The 5,783-nt window shown below is 51.6% G+C and overlaps 1 long non-coding RNA gene across 1 annotated transcript in view; it reads right to left on the reverse strand.

Moving 5' to 3' along the window:
- Positions 1-4,952, reverse strand: part of LOC135235087 (uncharacterized) — a 25,192-nt gene extending 20,240 nt beyond the window's left edge. The window contains exon 1 of the long non-coding RNA XR_010324270.1: positions 4,104-4,952. This is a non-coding gene — a long non-coding RNA (uncharacterized LOC135235087). The remainder of the gene's footprint in view (positions 1-4,103) is intronic.
- Positions 4,953-5,783: the final 831 nt, after the last annotated feature.

The raw sequence follows: 5,783 nt of genomic DNA on the forward strand, positions 1-5,783 counted from the left end.
TGAAGTGCCTGCTTGTAATAATCCTGGCATCTGTTTACGCTGCCGTCACAAACGCTGATCGCGGCATTTCTCCCGCAGTGGCCCGCCGGCCACGCCCGCCCTTTTCTGTGCACCTCGACCCTGAACGCGGCAGCGTAGCGCACGACGAACTCGAAGCCCCCGTCCTGACAAACCCCCAAACCCCACCAACGGAGGCGCCTTCAAATTCAGCGAACAGAGGCGAATGTTCGCGGCGAACGTGTTTTCTTTGAACAGTTCAATTTGAACGGCTTTTTACGAACGTTCCAAATTGTTTGCGTTAAACATAAACAGACATGGCGACGAGAGCTAAGTACTCACAGCCGCTTCTGCGATCATCGATGATAAAAAAACAATAGCTAGCTAGCGAACAATAATAACACTGGCTAGTGTTAGCAATAATATTATTGAAAAAACTGATCACACTTAACGGCATCTTCAATTGAAATACTCATCTGGGAACATTTCCATCAGTCCAGCGTCCATTTTTGTTTGCCGCAAACTGCCTTTTCAGACCGTTCGCTTATGTTTGCAAACGTTCGCGGCGAACACAAAGCTAACGGAAGAAAGTTTGAAATAGTTTGCAAACGTTCGCCTTGTTCGCTGAACTTGAACGCACCTCAGGTTCTGAGGACCGATGCAGTCGCTTATTTTCAGTGAAACTGGCAAATAAAGCAGACTTCACGTATAGGAGCAACGATGTAATACGAGGTGGGGAAACGGGGTCAATATAAAAAACACACACACACACACAGCATATGGTACATTTCACAAAATACTGTGACATAGCATGAGGTGAAATCATTGACGATGATGGACGATGTTACTAAGGCCTATTACAGGATCTCGCTATACTTAGTAGAATGGTTGAGCACGGGCAGACCAACACAATCAGGAGCATTGACTCGGATGGGCGAGGGGGGGGTTTGGCCTTGCTTAGGCCATGAGTTCACCAGTACGGTGAGCACACAAGCCGCGATCACATGCCTTCCTCCGTCTCGAGCTCGCTAGCCTGTGGCACGTGGCCAGCCCCTCCGGAGCGGTACATAATTCATAAGGCAGCTGAGTAACATTTCATAAAGTGAGGCACATTAGCGGTATTGACTCTGCAGCTATCGAAAGAGCGGGGGCAGTTTGTTTTAGCGCATCCTAGAGTGATCCCCCCCACCCCCCCCATTTGATGTTTGAGAGACAGAAGTGACAAACAAGATTGTACCTCGTTTTTTTTTTTTTTTAAATCCCGTGCGGTACAGCGTGTGTGCGTGCGCCACTCTGCATCCTCCTTCCACCCCATCACCCAGTTCCAGCTCAGACCCCCCGATCGGAAAGGGTCTAGCGAGTCACGGCCCGGCGCAACGTCTGCCGGGCGCGACGAACTCTGCCGCCAACAGCAGGGGCCGGCGGCCGCGGGCGAGCCAAGCAGCCGTGCGTCTACCGCCGCGTTTGAAAAACAACATTGCAAGGGACGCGCTACGGCACAGCGGCCGAACGGAAATGCAAGGGCTGCTAGCACGGGCGCTACCAAGGTTACGATGCACGATGCTTGAACAAGTACTTGACTTGAATGGTGTCCTTCTTAACAATGGTGATGCTTTGTAGAAACAGAAAGATAGAACAGCTGCATTAAAACCAAATCAGAGAATTGAAAGGAGCCCTTAAGTGTGGTGTTGTAGTGCTGTAATGACATCACATGACTTTACAGGTGTTTAGCAGACGCTCTTATCCAGAGCGACTTACACAACTTTTACATAGCATTTTACATTGTATCCAATTATACAGCTGGATATGTACTGAAGCAATGCAAGTTAAGTACCTTGCTCAAGGGTACAATGGCAGTGTGCTACTGGGGATTCAAACCAGCGATCTATTAGGTTACAAGACCAACTCCTTGCCCACTATACTACACTGTCGCCCACTGTTGGCAAGATTTGCCCCCCGTCACCCCGACCAACCACACAAGCCTGACCTGCGCACCGCGTCATTGTACTGACCGACAGAGTGGGAAGGCCCAGATAGACCTGAGTACTTTTAGGTGTGAGAAACACACTATATAAACAGAAGCCGCTGTCATTGCGACAGACAGACAGACAACACCAGGGGCGTAACGATAAGGCGCGTCCGCGCGACTTGAGCGCTTTAAGGGCAGCCTCTCCGGTGCCTTCCGCGGGCCTCACAGCCGGCGCTGTCCGCAGACTGCAGCAGTCAGCACATCGCTCTGTCTGCGTACGAGCGGAGGAGGCCTGTGGGACGCGCCTCACAGAGCCGCTCTCTCCGCGGCTGACTCCCCAGCTGAACCAGGCTGCGGAGCGGCGGGCACCAGATCGGAGACCCCTGCAAGGGGAGAGAGTGTAAAGCCACCCCCCCGCCCCCCTCCCCGGGGTCCTGCTGACGCTGGGGCGAGCGACTGCAAGCAGGGTATCAACCCAACCCCCATCGCGCCCCCCCCCCCCCCCCCCCCCCCGCGCCCCAACCCCCATGCCGATACACGCTTTGCAGCGCGACAGACCGCGAGGGGGTGTCTTTTGTCCGTCGGCGTGCGATTAGATGTCCCGACCCCCCCTCCCCCCCCGGCGATGCGTGCGATGCGCGCGCGAGCTCCAGCGGGTCCGCACAGCACTGCGAGAGAACATGAAGCTCGAGCCGAGGGAGGGGGTAAAGAGAGAGAGAGAGAGAGAGGAGAGAGAGAGAGGGAGAGAGAGAGAGAGAGAGAGAGAGAGAGAGGAGAGAGAGAGGAGAGAAGAGAGGAGAGAGAGAAGAGAAGAGAGGAGAGAGAGAGAGGAGAAGAGAGGAGAGAGAGAGAGAGAGAAGAGAGAGAGAGAGAGAGAGAGAGGAGAGAGGGAGAGAGAGGAGAGAGAGGAGAGAGAGAGGAAGAGAGAGAGAGAGAGAGAGGAGAGAGAGGGAGAGAGAGGAGAGGGAGAGAAGAGGAGAGAAAGGGAGAGAGGAGAGAGAGAGAGAGAGAGAGGGGGAGAGGGGAAGAGAGGGAGAGAGAGAGAGAGAGGAGAGAGAGAGGAGAGAGAGAGGGAGAGCGAGAGAGAGAGCCGCTGATGTGCATAAATCACACAATGGGAGGCAAGGCTGAAACGGCAGGTACTGAGGGATGGCATGAGGAGCCCGGCAGAACGGGAGGAACGCAGACACACAACCCCGACGGATTATCAGTTTTCATCTTAGTCACACGCAGCCTGACAAACAGACAGATTTAGGAGGATGCAGATAGAATAATGAGATGGGGGGGTGGGGGGGTGGGGTGTGGGGGGGTGTTGTACGCGAAAGATGGGAGGAGCGTGTTATGCAGAGAGGGAAGGGGACACCCCGAGACTGGGACTACATTTCGTTTGCAATGTTCCTCTTATATGAGCTGTATTTTCTTCCTCCCCCCCCCCCAGCCCACCGCACATCCCCAACAAGCACAGAGTCACCTTTCCCTAATGTTTCGGAAAATGGTAGCGTGTGACACGGATGGACCGCACTCCTATACAACATCACAGTGCGTGTGCGTGTGCACACACACACACACACACACACACCCAGAGGGATTAAATGAACAAAATGAATAAGGATCGACCCCCACACACGCCCACCCCCCCACCCCACCCCCCTCTCAGCTGCCCACTTCTGGGCCCCAAAATTGGATCCCGTTCCCTGAGCACGCAAACACAAATCTGAAAGTCTGTGCAAAAGAATTTGACGACAAAAATATCATAAGGTAACAAATGCAAGCGACAACGCATCAATGCTTCACATTTTCGGTTCACAGAGAAGGACAGTGGAATACACGGAGGATGAAGCTGGATTGAGGGCACGGAATCACAGCGCACAAACGGGCGAAAGATCACAAAAGTTGCACAAACAGAGGTTTTTAAAAAAAAAAAAAAACACACAGACAAAGAACAGAAAGGAAAAGACGAAACACGAAAGAAGACGGAACAAAAAATACAGAATATGCAGGATGAGGCGAGACACACGCTCACACTCACAGGCACACATGCACGCACACAGGGGAGGAGAGGAGACAGACTGGGAAAGGAATGACTCTAAAAGAAGAACACGAAAGAGGTAAAAAAAATGAAGGGAGGGGAAAATACCGGCATAAGTCGGACGAGTCTAGTCATTTTTTTTCCTTTTTCTTTTCCCGCGATTTCGGCCGATTCCCATTCGGCCATCCCTCGTTCCTTCTCTCTCCCTCCCTTTTCCCTCTTCGCTTTTCCTCCCTCTCGTGTTGCTGCCCAGCACCAGTCCTCTCTCAAATCGTGCGCTCCGTTTTCTCCCTCTTTTTTTTCTGTCTCCTCATCTCCCCCCTTTCCACAGACACCTCTCTCTCTTTCTCTCTCGCTCTCTCTCTCTCTCTCTCTCTCTCCCCCTCTTACCCTCTCTTCCCCTTCCTTCCCCCTCTTTAAAGGATCTCTACTTGAAGAAAGGTGAGGGGTAACAAGAAAAAGAAAAGATTTGAAAGAACCAAAAAAAGAAAAGAAAAATTGTGGAGAACAACAACAACCAAAAAGACGAGAGGGAGGAAAAAAAACGGCACCAGCAGGCAGGCGGCAGCCAGTGCGTCTCGGGCAGCGCTGGGCCCCGTTTCAGGCTGAGCTCGATGTGAACGCTAGCAGCGCAGAACCTGTTTCTCCGTACGTACGGAAAAACACAAACACACGGAAGGAGGAGGAGGAGGAGTAGGAGGAGAAGAAGGAGAAGGAGGAGGAGGAGGAGGAGGAGAAGGAAGGAAGGAAGGGGGAAAAAAAAGCTCAGTTCCGTAACTGCGAAAGCGGAGAGAGCGAGAAAGTGAGAGAGAGAGAGGGAGTCAGTCCGTGTGCGTTGAGTGTGCAGGCAGGGTAGGAAGGGAGAAGAGAGAGCCAGTGAGAGAGAGACAGAGAGAGAGAGAGAGAGAGGGAGAGATACAGAGAGAGAGAGAGCCAGCAAGCGAGAGAGAGAGAGAGAGCAAATGAGCAAGCGAGGGGGTGGTTTGTGAAGGAACATCTAAGAGGGAGGGAAAGAGGAGGAGTGTATGTGTGGAGAGAGGGAAAGGAAGGGAAAGGGAGGGGAGGAGAGGGGGTGAAATGTTTTTTTTTCTTTTCCATTGTCTGATTTTTACGTTTTTTCCACATTTTGAATGAATTTATCGGCTCTCTTGGGGCAATAGAGCTGGTTTCCTTTCTTTTTTAGTTTACACTAATCCCTCCCCTTTATTTTTTTCCCCTTTTCCCACCCCCCTCACTCAGCTTTCTACACATGCACTTGAACTCAAAACGCTGTCTTCTGCAAGCGCTCCCCCCCCCCCCTCCTCCTCACCCCCACCCCCACCCCCCACCAAACACACAGGCATGAAACAGTGCTAGCAGGCAGATAGTGCGGGAGGGAGAGGGGGACAGAAAAGGGTAGAGAGATACAGAGAGGGGGAGGGGGGAACCAGTTGGGAAAGGTTGGTTCAAGGTTGAGGCGGGGTTAGCTTTCGTTCACCACTTCCTAATATTAATAAACGTGGTGTGACCCTGTAACTCTTCATTTCTTCAACCGAGCTCAGCTTTTCAGTCGTGCGGCTCGGTCTCGACACGCGTCCTCCCTCCCTAAACTAGATAAACAAACTTTTTTTTGGCAGATTTTCATTTTTATTTTTTTTTGCACTGAGCTAAATATATTTATTGAACATCGCTAACTTAAAAAGGAAAACGATGCTAATTTGTTTAAATACAACCTATAACAGATGAAATAGCTGCAACTACTAATCAAATCCCCTCTCAAAGAGTCGCAATCTGGATTCATGCAACTTA

This window comes from Anguilla rostrata, chromosome 1 (assembly GCF_018555375.3).
Source record: "Anguilla rostrata isolate EN2019 chromosome 1, ASM1855537v3, whole genome shotgun sequence".
NCBI classification, from domain to species: domain Eukaryota; kingdom Metazoa; phylum Chordata; class Actinopteri; order Anguilliformes; family Anguillidae; genus Anguilla; species Anguilla rostrata.